We start from the raw sequence: 13,061 nt of genomic DNA, 5'->3' as shown, positions 1-13,061 counted from the left end.
CATCCGTCAGATTGATCTCCAAGGAACCAGCAAGAAGCTGGAATTGGAGGTGTGGCTCAAGTGGTAGAGAGCCAACCTTGAGCAAAAAGCTAAAGGGGGCTGAGGCGCCGGGGGGGGTGTGGTGACCGGGCCGCGGGGTCCCCCGGGGCCTCGGGGGCTTCCCGAGCCGCGCGGCGGGGTCAGGCCGCCCCTCCAACAGCCCTGGCAGATGTGGAACAAACCCAGGCCGGCGGGGCCCCGCCCTCCCCGTCCACCAGAGCCAGCACCCGTGTCCCCCCTCAGAACCCTGGTGCCCAGGCAGACGGACAGACACCCGACAGACAGACCCTGGGCAGACAGACAGACACCGGACAGACAGACACTGGACAGACACCGGACACACAGACACCGGCAGACCGACACCGGACAGACAGACACCAGGCAGACAGACACTGGACAGACACCGGACACACAGACACCGGGCAGACAGACATCGGACAGACAGACATTGGACAGATACCAGGCAGATGGACACACACCAGACAGACAGACAGACAGTGGACAGACAGACACTGGACAGACACCGGACAGACAGACACTGGACAGACACCGGACAGACAGACACTAGACGGACAGACACCGGACAGACAGACACCAGACAGACACCAGGCAGATGGATACACACCAGGCAGACAGACACCAGGCAGACAGACAGGGGACAGACAGACAGACATCGGACAGACACTGGGCAGATGGACACACACCATGCAGACAGACAGCGGGCAGACAGACAGTGGGCAGACAGACAGACACCGGGCAGGGCAGACACCCGGCAGACAGACACCGGGCAGACCAGAGGTGGAGGAGGCAGCCGGCTTCTTCCTACAGGCCAGAGGTGGAGGAGGCAGCTGGCCTCTTCAGGAAGAGGCCGTGAAAGCTCTCAGAGAGGTGTCAGGAAACACCTCACCTCCCACCCTGGCTGTGAACAATTGCACAGCAAGGACAGTTCTGGGGTGCCGTCCAGGGCATGGCCATTGGCCAGATGAATTAAATGAATTAAAATGCCGGGCGCTGGTGCTCACGCCTGTCATCCCAGGTACTCAGGAGGCTGAGACTTGAGGATCACGGTTCAAAGCCAACCTGGGCAGAAAAGTCCCTGAGACTCGGATCTCCAATAAACCACCAGGTAGCTGAAAGTGAGACACATACTACTTAAGTGGTAGAAGAAAAAGGGTCAGGGCAGCTCCCAGGCCCTGCATTCAACTCCAGTACTGGCACAGGGAAGGGAAAGGGAAAGGGAGACGGAAGGAGGGAAGGAAAGGAGAGAGGGGGGGAAAGAAGGAAGGAGGGAAGGAAGAAAGGAAAGAAAGAAGGACAGAAGGAAAGGAACAAGAAGGGAAGGAATAAAGGCTCAAGGGAGGGAGGGAAACTTTGAAGGAAAAAATTAGGCTCAGCTCTGAGCCTATCTGAGTATAAGAACCAGTACTTAAGCCGGGCACCAGTGGCACACGTCTGTAATCCTACCTACTCGGGAGGCTGAGATCTGAGGATCACGGTTCAAAGCCAGCCCCAGCAGGAAAATCTATGAGACTCTCATCTCCCACCAGAAAACCGGAAGTGGCACTGTGGACTCAAGTGGTAGAGTGCTTGCCTTGAGCTGAAGAGCTGAGGGACAGCGCCCAGGCCCAGAGCTCAAGCCCCACAAAAAAAACTGACAAAAGAAAAAAAAAGAAAAGGCACCAATACTTAAATAATGCTCCAAAAAAAAAAATCCCAGTGGATTCGAGAAGCTATCTTTTCATTGAAAAAAAAAAATCAAACAAAACATAGGAATGCCTTCCAAGCTGAGGGGTGGAAACATCACCCACAAATCTACTTGTGTGGGAAACTGTGGAGGAAAATCACGGCTTTCAGCTTTGTGTGTTGGGCTTAATGGAAGATACCTTATGATAAAAATAGAGCCAGTTGAGGTGAGGGGCTGGGAGAGGACAACAGGTAGACAGTAGTTGAGATGCACTGGTGGCTGACCCCTTGTAAAACTGCTTCATTGAGCATAATACATACTGTGCTTAATAACATCACAAATTGTATTTATTTATTTATTTGGGTCCGGTCATGGGGCCTGAACTCTGGGCCTGGGCGCTGTCCCTCAGCTCTTCAGCTCAAGGCTAGCGCTCTACCACTTAAGCCACAGCGCCACTTCCGGCTTTTTTCTGTTTGCTTATGTGGTGCTGAGGAATCGAACCCAGGGCCTCATGCCTGCAAGGCAAGCGCTCTACCACTGAGCCACCTTCCCAGCCCCCACAAATTGTATTTATAAAATGTAGTTATGTATACTATATAATATGTATATGCTTACGTATGTGCGAGTCCTGGGGCCTGAACTCAGGGCCTGGGTGCTGTCGCTGAGCTTGCTTTGCTCCAGGCTGGGGCTCTGTTGCTTAAGCCACATTTCAGATTCTGGTGTTTTGGGTGGTTTCTTGGATGAGCATCCTGCTGGTTTTGAGGTGCGTTGTTATTAGCCCTGACGCTGACGGTCCTGGTGAGGAGACGCAGGCGTGTGGGGTGTCAGGTCTTGGTGAGCAGGCTTGTGGGGTGTGGGGTGGCACCTGCTTGGGCTTGGGCCCCTTCCCCAGCCCCTCCCCTGGGACAGTGTGGTGTCATTGATGGCTAGGCTTCCAATCACTTCCGCGTGAACAATTCCGCTCCCCATCCCTGTCCCCCGTATCCTCTATTTTTCCCCCCACAAACCTGCACTTCCTGCTCCACCCCTTTCAGGGCTAGTTGGGCAACTGAGATTTGACTTTCCAAGTAGGGTTTCCTGGAAATGGTGGCCTCAGGCTTCAGGCCATCCTCCCTCACTCTGCTCTCTGCCTTCTCCAGTGTTTGGGGAGGGGACAGAGCACGTCCCAGCACCCCTTTCCGAGGGACCACAGAGATTTACTGGATTGTTCCATTGAGGACCTTAAGGGTGCTGTTTCCTGAGGTACTGCTGAATACAATGTGGGACAGAGGCGGCTATCTTGCCCAAGAGAACCTTCTAGAACAAGAAGACAGACTCCTCTTAGTCATTAACAATCCTGACAGCTGGGCCCAGGAGCTCACGCCTGTCATCCCAGCTCCTCAGGAGGCTGAGACCTGAGGATCATGGTTCAAAGGCAGCCCGGGCAGGAGCATCCGTCAGATTGATCTCCAAGGAACCAGCAAGAAGCTGGAATTGGAGGTGTGGCTCAAGTGGTAGAGAGCCAACCTTGAGCAAAAAGCTAAAGAACTGTGTGAGGTTGAGTCAGGCCCAGTACTGTATACACACACACACACACACACACACACACACACACACACACACACACAAGAGGGGCCTGTGGAGCTGACCCAGACACACAACCCCAAGCGCTCTGCCCGCCACCACCTCCTGAAGAGGCTCCGCCCATGCTGTGAGCCGTGGAGATCTGAGCTGTCAGTTCTCTTGGTGGACTTGGCGCCGACCCAGGCCTCATAGATCATCTCATCCTTACCTTCCTTCCCGCCAGGAGTTTTAGGAAATGAAAATAAAAGTAAGTCCAAGCTTAAGAAAGAAACTAAACTCTTAGAAACCACAGACTCACTGGGTCCCTGATAATTGTTTGTCTGGGTGTGCTGGTCCTGGGACTTGAACTTGGAGTCTAGGGTGCTGTCCTCAGCTTTTGCCTTGAGTCCGAGCAAGAAAATCTCACTGTGTGTGGGTATCTAGAATTCTGTGTTATGTGTCCTATTCCGGTGCCTTTCAGATCTAATGTCTGCTCATCAGAGAGAACATGTGCTATGTGTCTCTCTGAGCCTGGCTTATCTTGCTCAACATGACTTGTTCTAGGTCCAGCCATTTCCCTGCAAACGATGTAATCTTACTCTTCCTAATGACTGTGGAAAATCCCATTGTGTGGAGGTACCATGTGTTTTGGATGCACTCATGGGTTGTGGGCATCTGGACTGTTTCTGTGCCGTGGTGGTGGTGCGCAGTGCGGCAGTGAACATGGTTGTGCAGGTGTCTTCATGGTTTCCTGGCCTTCTGGGTGAAGCCCAGGGGTGGTATAGCCGGGTTGCGGCGAAGGTCTGCTTGTCATTTTCTGGCAACCATCCCGAGGAGGTGCACAAGTTCACGGCCCCCCCAGCATGCAGTACTGCTCCTCTCCCCCACTTCCCCGCCAGCATTGTCAGAATTCACAAGATTGGCCAGTCTGACTGGGGTGAAATGGGATCTCAGTTGTTCTGACTTGCATTTCCTCCACGGCCAGGGGTGATGAGCGTTTCCTCATGCGATTCTTTGCCATTCTCACCTCTTCTTCTTACAAGTCTCTCTGTGGCTCCCTTGCCTATGTAGTGGCTAGCTCACACGGGATGGGATAGCGCACACTCAGTCCAGGCCAGCAAGTGCCCATGCACACACTTGGCCCCGGCTAGCTGAAAGGGGCTGAGAAGGTTAGACTCTTCAGGACAACGTGAGTGTTGGAGGGGCGGGCTCCCACAGACGCTCCGATCTTGTTTGTGGGTTGGCAGTTGCTCAGGTAGCAGGAGTGTGGCTGGTGGCTTCCACCTGTGCAGGAACCTCGCTTCCTATTCTTTTAGCCAAGAAAGAATCGAGTCTAGGTACCTTGGCCTTTTTAAAACTTTCCCTGCTTTGGACCTTCTTTGCATTAATGAAATCAGATATTGAGTTAGCGCTTGTCTCTGGCATCTTGTTTGCCCAACAGTGTATTCGTGAGATTCATCTCTGTGCTGTCGGTTGAACGTTGCTTTTCCATTGCTGGAGAGTATGCAGTTGCATGATTTACAAACCCATTGTGGCATTCATAGGCCTCTGGGTTTTCTCTTATTTGGGGCTTTTCATACTCCAATGTGAAGCTTTTTCTGTCTATCTACATTGGATGTATTCCTGGAAGTGGAATTACTGCGTGCAGAATTGACACATATTCAACTTCATTCGAAACTCATGCCGGGTGCTAGTGACTCATGCCTGTCATCCCAGCTACTCAGGAGGCCAAGATCTGCAAGATCACGGTTCAAAGCCAGCCTGGATGGGAAAGTCCTGTGGGACTCTTATCTCTGATGAACCAGCAGAAAACCAGAAGTAGTGCTGTGGCTCAAGTGGTTAAGCACTAGCCTTGATCATAAAGAGCAGGGACAGTGTCCAGGCCCTGAGCTCAAATCCCATGATGGACAAAAACAGAAACAAAAAAGCCCACAACTAGTTTTCCAAAGTGGATTTATCAGCGTGCACTCCCATCAGCAGAGCGTGAAGACTCTAGTTTTCTCCTTTCTTTTTTTTTTTTTTTTACTTTTTATTTTTTGTCGGTCGTGGGGCTTGAACTCTGGGCCTGGGCGCTGTCCCTCAGCTCTTCAGCTCAAGGCGAGCACTCTACCACTTGAGCTACAGCGCCACTTCCGGTTTTTTGGTGGTTTATTGGAGATAGGAGTCTCACGGTCTTTCCTGCCTGGGCTGGCTTTGAACCTTGATCCTCAGATCTCAGCCTCCTGAGTAGCTAGGATTACAGGCGTGAGCCACCAGCGCCCGGCTGTTTTCTCCTTTCTTACACTTGGCCTTTTCCATCTTTCTGGTTTTAGCTTTCTAGTAATTATGGAGTGCTGTCTTATTGGAAATTTTTTGGTAGCTAATAAATGCTCCATGCATTTATTGGCTATTTGACTATCTTCTTTCATAAGGTATCTGTTCAAAATTTTAGTTCACGAACCTATTGCTCTCTATTAGTTTGTAGTTACAGGTTCAGGACAAGAACATTTACTGGATTGTTTATTTTTGGTGCCAGTTCTGGGACTTGAATTTGATCCTCAGACTTCAGCCTCCTGAGTAGCTTGAATTACATGTGTGAGCCACCAGCACCCGGCTCTTTGGCTAGTGTTTACCTGCTGTGAGCTGTCCTTGAAGCTGTGTGTAGAAGAGGGTTGCTGGGGTGGAACCCAGGGCCTCATGCATGCCGGGCGGGTGCTTCACCATTGAGCTACACTGCAGCCTCCACCCTTCGTCAAGCTTTGATGCGCCTGGACCAGATCTAACATGCTAGCTGTTGTTATAAATATGCTCTCCAAGAGCTAAGAACCACTGAAGTCACTGCAATGAACAGGAAAATAAAGAATCATCTCAGCAAGGACGTACTTCTGCAGAAGGGTGCGGCCATCAGCCAGAAATGTGTCAAGCAAGCAACCAGAGCAGGTTATCTGCTCCCCTATTTATACAGCAGACCCCGCCCCTCTATCTACTCCAATTGGTTGAGCTCAGAACCACAATCTGCTTGCAATTGGCTGGTTGAAATAGGGTGAGATGTATTTATATAGGTTATCCCTAATGTCGCAGGCCCCGTCCCTCTACTCCAATTGGCTGAGTTCAGGTTTACAATCTGTTCCCGATTGGCTGATTTGAAGAGGGTCAAATACGTTCATATTCGGTGATTTTGAAATAAGATTAACAGTGCACAGGAAATCCCAAAATACACCAGCCCCTCCGCTGTTTCTGGAACAATCTGAGGTGATGGTAACAATAGCCATGATAATAGTAATAAGAATAAATGGTATCCCAGCACACCTGTGACCCAACGCCTTTGCTCTCACCCGCAGGGTCCTCGTGGGTGCCCCGAAGGCCGACTCCAAGTACAGCACCTCCGTGAAGGCTCCCGGGGCGGTGTTCAAGTGCCGCATTCACACCAACCCTGACCGCAGGTGCACCGAGCTGGACATGGCTCGAGGTGGGCCTGGCCGGCCGGGCTGACAGTGGCGTCCGCTCCTTTGCTTTGCTCTTCTTCCTCGTGTCGGGTGGAGGAGGGTGGACTCATGGTTTCTCGCCAGCCCCCCACTCCATGCTCCTCCCTCCCTCCACAAATATGTGTCAGGCCCCCCCCACTGCCTGTCAAGGGCCGGGGTGCAGCCATGAGCAGAGCTCATAAAGTCACTCTGGAGAAGATGAGGTTGGTGCTATCTCTCAGACCTGTTGTCCTAGCTTCTCAGGAGGCTGAGATCTGAGGATCTCAGTTCAAAGCCAGCGTGGGCAGGAAAGCCAGTGAGACTCTGATCTTGAGCTGTACTTCAAATGGTAGAGGGCTAGTCTTGAGCAAAAAAAGCTCAAGGACAGTGCCCGGGCCCTGAGTTTTAAGCCCCAGGACTGACACATGCATACCACACACAAAAACACAAAACAGGCTAAAAAATTTAGGTGCACCTGCAGTGATGGGGTTGATCGACGTTCTGTCCTAAGTTCCTCACTGCCGTACAGGTAATAGGAGAATGCTCACTCCTCACCTGTGACCTTTCAATGTTCTCTGCAGGGAGGATTCGGGGCGCACCTTGTGGAAAGACATGTCGGGAAGACAGAGATGAAGAGTGGATGGGCGTGAGCCTGGCCCGGCAGCCCAAGGCAGACGGCTCTGTGCTGGTAAGGCATGCTGTGGACACGCGGGGCGGCGGGCACCCAGGAAACAATGATGGTCCAAGAGGAAATGTTCCTGGGGCCCAGGTGTCTCTTCTATGCTACTGCTTAGATGGCTTACCTCTTAGTGTTTGTTATTTACTTTACTTCACTTTATGATTTTTTTTTTCCTGCCAATCCTGGGACTTGATCTCAGGGCCTGGGTGCCATCTTTGAGCTTTGGTGCTTAAGGCTGGTGCTCTGCCACTTGAACCACAGCTCCCATTTCCAGCATTCTTTTGATAATTGATTGGAGACAAGAGCCTCATGGACTTTCCTACCCGGCTGGTTTTGAACTACGTTCCACCAATCTCAGTAACTGGGATGACAGGCGTGAGCCATGCCAAAGCCCTGCTAGGTACTGCGGCTGCTGTGGTTGAACGTTCCTGACTTATCTTCTCTCTGTCCTTCTAGGCCTGCGCCCATCGCTGGAAAAACATCTATTATGAGACCGACCACATCCTGCCTCATGGGTTCTGCTACCTGATCCCACCCAACCTGCAGGCCAAAGGCAGGGTGCTGATCCCGTGCTACGAAGGTGAGGATAAGCAGCCCCCCTCATCCTGGCTCACCCCTTCACACCCAAATACCCACCCTCCCCTTCTCAAGGCCGCATGTTAATGACTCGGCAAACCTCCCTCCACAGTTTTGCCAGTCCTGGGGCTTGAACTCAGGGCAGGGCACTGTCCCTGAGCTCTTTTTCACTCAAGGGGAGTGCTCTATCGCTTGAGGCACAGCGCCACTTCCCGTTTTCTGGTGGTTCATTGGAGATAAGAGTCTCACAGATTTTCCTGCCCAGGCTGGCATCGAACTGTGATTCTCAGATCTCAGCCTTCTGAGTAGCTAGAATGAAAAGTGTGAACCGTCGTACTGGCCTTTTTTTTTTTTTTAATTTATTTTTAAATGGCTTCTCAAGTTTATGTCTGGCTGGATGGGGGAGATGACTGGAATATACCCTGTTGGAACCAGGAAATAAAGAAGGAATAGGAAATGAAAAAATGAAGTTAGGACAGAACATGGAAATGGAGCCAGAGGTCAGTGGCTCATGTCTGTCATCCCAGCTACTCAGGAGGCTGAGACCTGGGGATCATGGTTCAAAGCCAGCCCAGGCAGGAAAGTCTGTGAGACTCTTATCTCCAACGATCCATGAGAAAACTGGAAGTGGCGCTGTGGCTCAAGTGGTAGAGCGCTAGCCTTAAGTGAACAAGCTAAGGGACAGCACCCAACTCCTGAGTTCAAACTCTCCAACGTCATCACACGCGTGTGCGCGTGCAAACACACACACACACATACACAATTAGTTACTGTTAGCCACGCCGTGGTATTTTAGGACTCCCAAAACAAATGAAGGCATGTGATAGAGCCGAAGCACAGATATTTCTTTTATCTCTGGCCCTTCAACCCACAGATGCAATGGCCCAGGCTTGGCAGGAACGGGACTGTCAGCAGGGCAGCTTTTTATTATGACCGAAAAGATCTCATGAGTATGGTACAAAGCCACAAAAAAATATTCCAGTCAGAGTGCTGTCAGAGACTCAATTAGGAGCCATTGTGGCCGGATAGCTGTCACCTCAGCTACTTAGGAGGCTGAGATATGAGGGTCGCAGTTCAAAATCATCCTGTGTAAGAAAGCCTCTGAGACACTCTTCAGTCACCCACCAAAAAGCTGTGGCTCAAATGGTAGAGCACCAGCCTTGAGTGGAAAACCTCAGGAATAGCACCCAGGCCCTGAGTTCAAGTCCCAGTACTGGTACACACATGCATGCATGCTCTCTCTCCCTGCCCCCCCCCACACATGATGCATGATACATTCAATATTTAGCATTGTAACCATTTTTTTCCATCTGGGGCTCAAATGATAGAGCACCAACCTCCAGTGCAAAAGCTAAGGGACAGTGCCAGGCTCTGGGGTTAAGCCCCAGTGCCCTCACACACTCCAATAATAATAATAATAATAATCAACTAGAGAAAAACTGGAGGGGTAAACATGGCTCATGTGGTTGAGCAGCAACCTAGCAACTGAGTTCAAACCCAGTACTCCCTAAACCAGGAAAAGACTGGTTTTGAAAGATGGGGTTTTCTTGAATGTGTAGCCGGGGCAGAAGTCATCAGGAGGAACAGGCCTCATGAGTGTGTGTGTGTGTGTGTGTGTATGAGTGTGACTTGCAATCAGGCCTGGGCACCGTCCCTGAGCGCTTGAGCCACAGCTCCACTTGCAGGTTGTTTTCTTTCTCCCTGTGGGAGAGGTGACTTGGAGGGCCGGGCAGTGTCTCTGCGGGCCCCAGGGCTGGGGGAAGCTTGGCATCTGTGTGCTGGAAGCCGGGAGGAAGCACCGGCCGCCAGACCCCACGCCTCTGTGTGTGGCTGGCAGGAAAGGCTTCCTGGGAACGCAGGAGCCGGGGTCACCTCCAGCCAGCCAGGGCTCCCTCCACCCTCTGCTTCCTGAGCCTCTTGGTAAAGGAAAGGGTGGGAGCCGGACTGCTCCCCACCTCCCTTCCCACGGCCTCCCGTGCAGGCAGGCTGCCCGTGCACAGGCCCAGGCAGGCAGACTCAAGTCTGTGCGAGCATGTGCGCGTGCGTGTGCACACACGTGCACGCACATTGAGGGCTTGGACTCAGGGCCTCCTGCCCACCCTTGGCTTTCTTATTCAAGGCTAGCACGCTACCACTTGAGCCACAGTTCCACTTTCTGTTTCTTACTAGTTCACAGACTTTCCTGCCCAGGCTGGTTTCGAACTTGAGATGCTTAGAGCTCAGCCTCCTGCCGCAGGTGCCTGACAGGTCTTCTGTGTGAATCAGGGTCTTAAAATCTTAGGGTGTTCACACAAATCAGCCCTGTGTGCATGCTCCCTGGGTGTCTGGGGGGCTTGATTCTAGCATCTTCCATGGATGCCAAGGTGCTTGCATGTGTCAGCTGTTTCTATAAGTTATGACATTTGTATATAACTGCTCATAGTCATTACCTCACCTCTACATCAATTCATTCATTTATGTCGATCCTGGGGCTGGAACTCTGGGCCTGGGCACTGTCTCTGAGCAATTTCACTCAAGGCTGGCACTCTACCACTTGAGCCATAGCACTACTTCTGCTTTTCTAGTGATTCATTGGAGATCAGAGCCTCATGGACTGTCCTGCCTGGACTGGCCTTGAACTGTGATCCTCAGATCTCAGCCTCCTGAGTAGGATGACATGGGTGAGCCACCAGAGCCCAGCTTGTTTTATGTATTATATGTATATATATACATATAATTTTTGCACACTCCCTTGTCCCTCAGCAACGGTGCAGGGTTTTGTTTCTGGTCTGATTTCCAGGAGTTTCCCCCTTATAACCGACCGGCAGCAGGAATGGCTCACCCGCGAAGCAGAAGGAGAGTTTCACTGATGTTCTCTTTGGGATTTAGCGACTGATTAATGGCCAGTTACTGGAAAAACATTTCTAGGCGACTTAATGAGCCGAAAAGGGAATTACTTCGGATTTCCCCACGGCCTTTTCCCCTCTTCACCCCCGATGGACCCTCAGAGTGCAGGAAGTGGTCTTGTGTCCAGGCAGCTCCATTGTTCTTCTGTGTTATTTATTTTATGTTGTAAAAATGATGATGTTTGTTTTGTGTGTGTGTGGTTCTAGAAGCTTCCCAGAGCCCTGTGGTGGTTGGGAAGGTCATGGGTCATGGGCCGGGCTGGCCAGGAATGTGACTGCCATATGTAATTAATCTGAGTCCTCTTACCCTCGCTCTAACCTCCCCTTCAGTCTTGAAATGACAGTAAGCAGCGGGCTGTGTCTCCGGGTTCTGTGCAAGTAGCTCTCCTTGTGATAAGCCACAGAGATAAACACCAGTCTACTGGCTGTGTGACCCCAGACAAGCCACCTCACCTCTCTGAGCCTTGGTCTCTTGGCATGTGGACACATGGGTAGGGGTTGCCGGACACTGGGGAGAATAGGAGGATATGAAGCAGAGGCAAAGACCACCAAGCCTGGGACATCCTAAAAAACCGCCCTCTTCTTTGTCAGCTTAAAAGTAAAGCAGAAAGTCAGTTTGCTGTGGCTTGTGCCTGAGATCCTAGGTTGAGATCTGGGGATCAAAGCCAGCCTGGGTAGGAAAGTCTATGAGACTCTTATCTCCATGTCACCACCCCAAACCCAGAAGAGGTGTGGTGGCTCAAGTGGTAGAGCATCAGCCTTGAGTGGAAAAAAAACCCAGGATAGTGCCCAGCCCTCAGCCCAGGCCCCAGCACGGGCACTAAAGACATTACATAATAAAAATCAAATTAAAAAATTAAAAACTCAAATGGACCAGCAGCAAGGGAATGTCCATAATTGCTTAATAGGAACTGGAGGATGGCGGGGAGCCCAGTTCAGACAATAGGCTGTTTCCTTTCTTTTCCTTTTTGGTGCTAGTCCTACAGCTGGAACCCAGGGCCTGGGCACTGTCCCTGAGCTTTGTGCTCAAGGCTGGTGCTCTACCACTTGAGCCACAGCGCCACTTGTGGCTTTTGGTGGCTGACCGGGGAATCCAAGCCGAGCCACTCGCAGCCTCTCTCCTGGGGCTGCTTTATATAGGGTCCCTCGGCTCCTCCCTCTAATGGCATGCTCCTGGTCTGATTGGTCAAGAGGGTGGACGCGGGATGTAGGGCGTCTTCTGGTTGGTTCCCCAGGGCCTACTCTACATTGGGTCCCCTTGGCTCCTCCCTCTGAGGGCCTGCTCTTGATCTGATTGGTCAAGGGGTGGACAGACTTTTGATTGGTTCCTCCATCTCTACGCGAGGCTCCTGATTGGATGAAGGCGGGGGTGGCGGGGCCAGGCTGGTCTTGCTGAGTCAGAGCGGGCCCAGGACTGCGGTGTCCGGGCGGAGCGCAGCCTCGCGCTGCAGCGCCGTCCCAGTTGGGACCTAGGGCCGCGGTTCCTGTCACGGAGGACGACACGACCACGCCGGGCCCATGGGGGTCTGGGAGAAGCCTGAGACCTTCCTTCTGGAACAGTCTCCGGTCTGGATGGCCTGTGATTGTGGTGTGTGGTGTGGCGTGCGGTGGGTGTGTGGTGTGAGACGGGTGTGTGGTGAGTGTGTGGTGTGGTGCATGTGGTGTGTGGTGGGTGTGCTGTGTGTGTGGCGGGTGTGCTGTGTGTGTGGTGAGTGTGTGGTGTGGTGCATGTGGTGTGTGGCGGGGGTGTGGTGTGTGTGTGATGTGTTTGGTGGGTGTGTGATGTGTAGCGGGTGTGCTGTGTGTGTGACAGGTGTGTGGTGTGTGTGTGACAGGTGTGCTGTGTGGGTGACGGGTGTGTGGTGTGTGTGAGACGGGTGTGCTGTGTGTGTGGCAGGTGTGTGATGTGTGGCGGGTGTGGTGTAGTGTGTGTGGTGAGTGTGTGGTGTGGTGCATGTGGTGTGTGGTGTGTGTGTGGTGTGTGTGTGGTGTGTGTGGTGTGTGTGTGACGGGTGTGCTGTGTGTGTGGCAGGTGTGTGGTGTGTGTGTGACGGGTGTGCTGTGTGTGTGGTGTGTGTGGTGTGTGTGTGACGGGTGTGCTGTGTGTGTGACAGGTGTTGGTGTGTGTGGTGTGTGTGTGACGGGTGTGCTGTGTGTGTGACAGGTGTGTGGTGTGTGTGGTGTGTGTGTGACGGGTGTGCTGTGTGTGTGAC

Source organism: Dipodomys ordii, unplaced genomic scaffold (assembly GCF_000151885.1).
Source record: "Dipodomys ordii isolate 6190 unplaced genomic scaffold, Dord_2.0 Scaffold128, whole genome shotgun sequence".
Classification (NCBI taxonomy): domain Eukaryota; kingdom Metazoa; phylum Chordata; class Mammalia; order Rodentia; family Heteromyidae; genus Dipodomys; species Dipodomys ordii.
The sequence above is the reverse complement of the archived record's forward strand: the minus strand, read 5'-3'. Positions refer to the sequence as shown.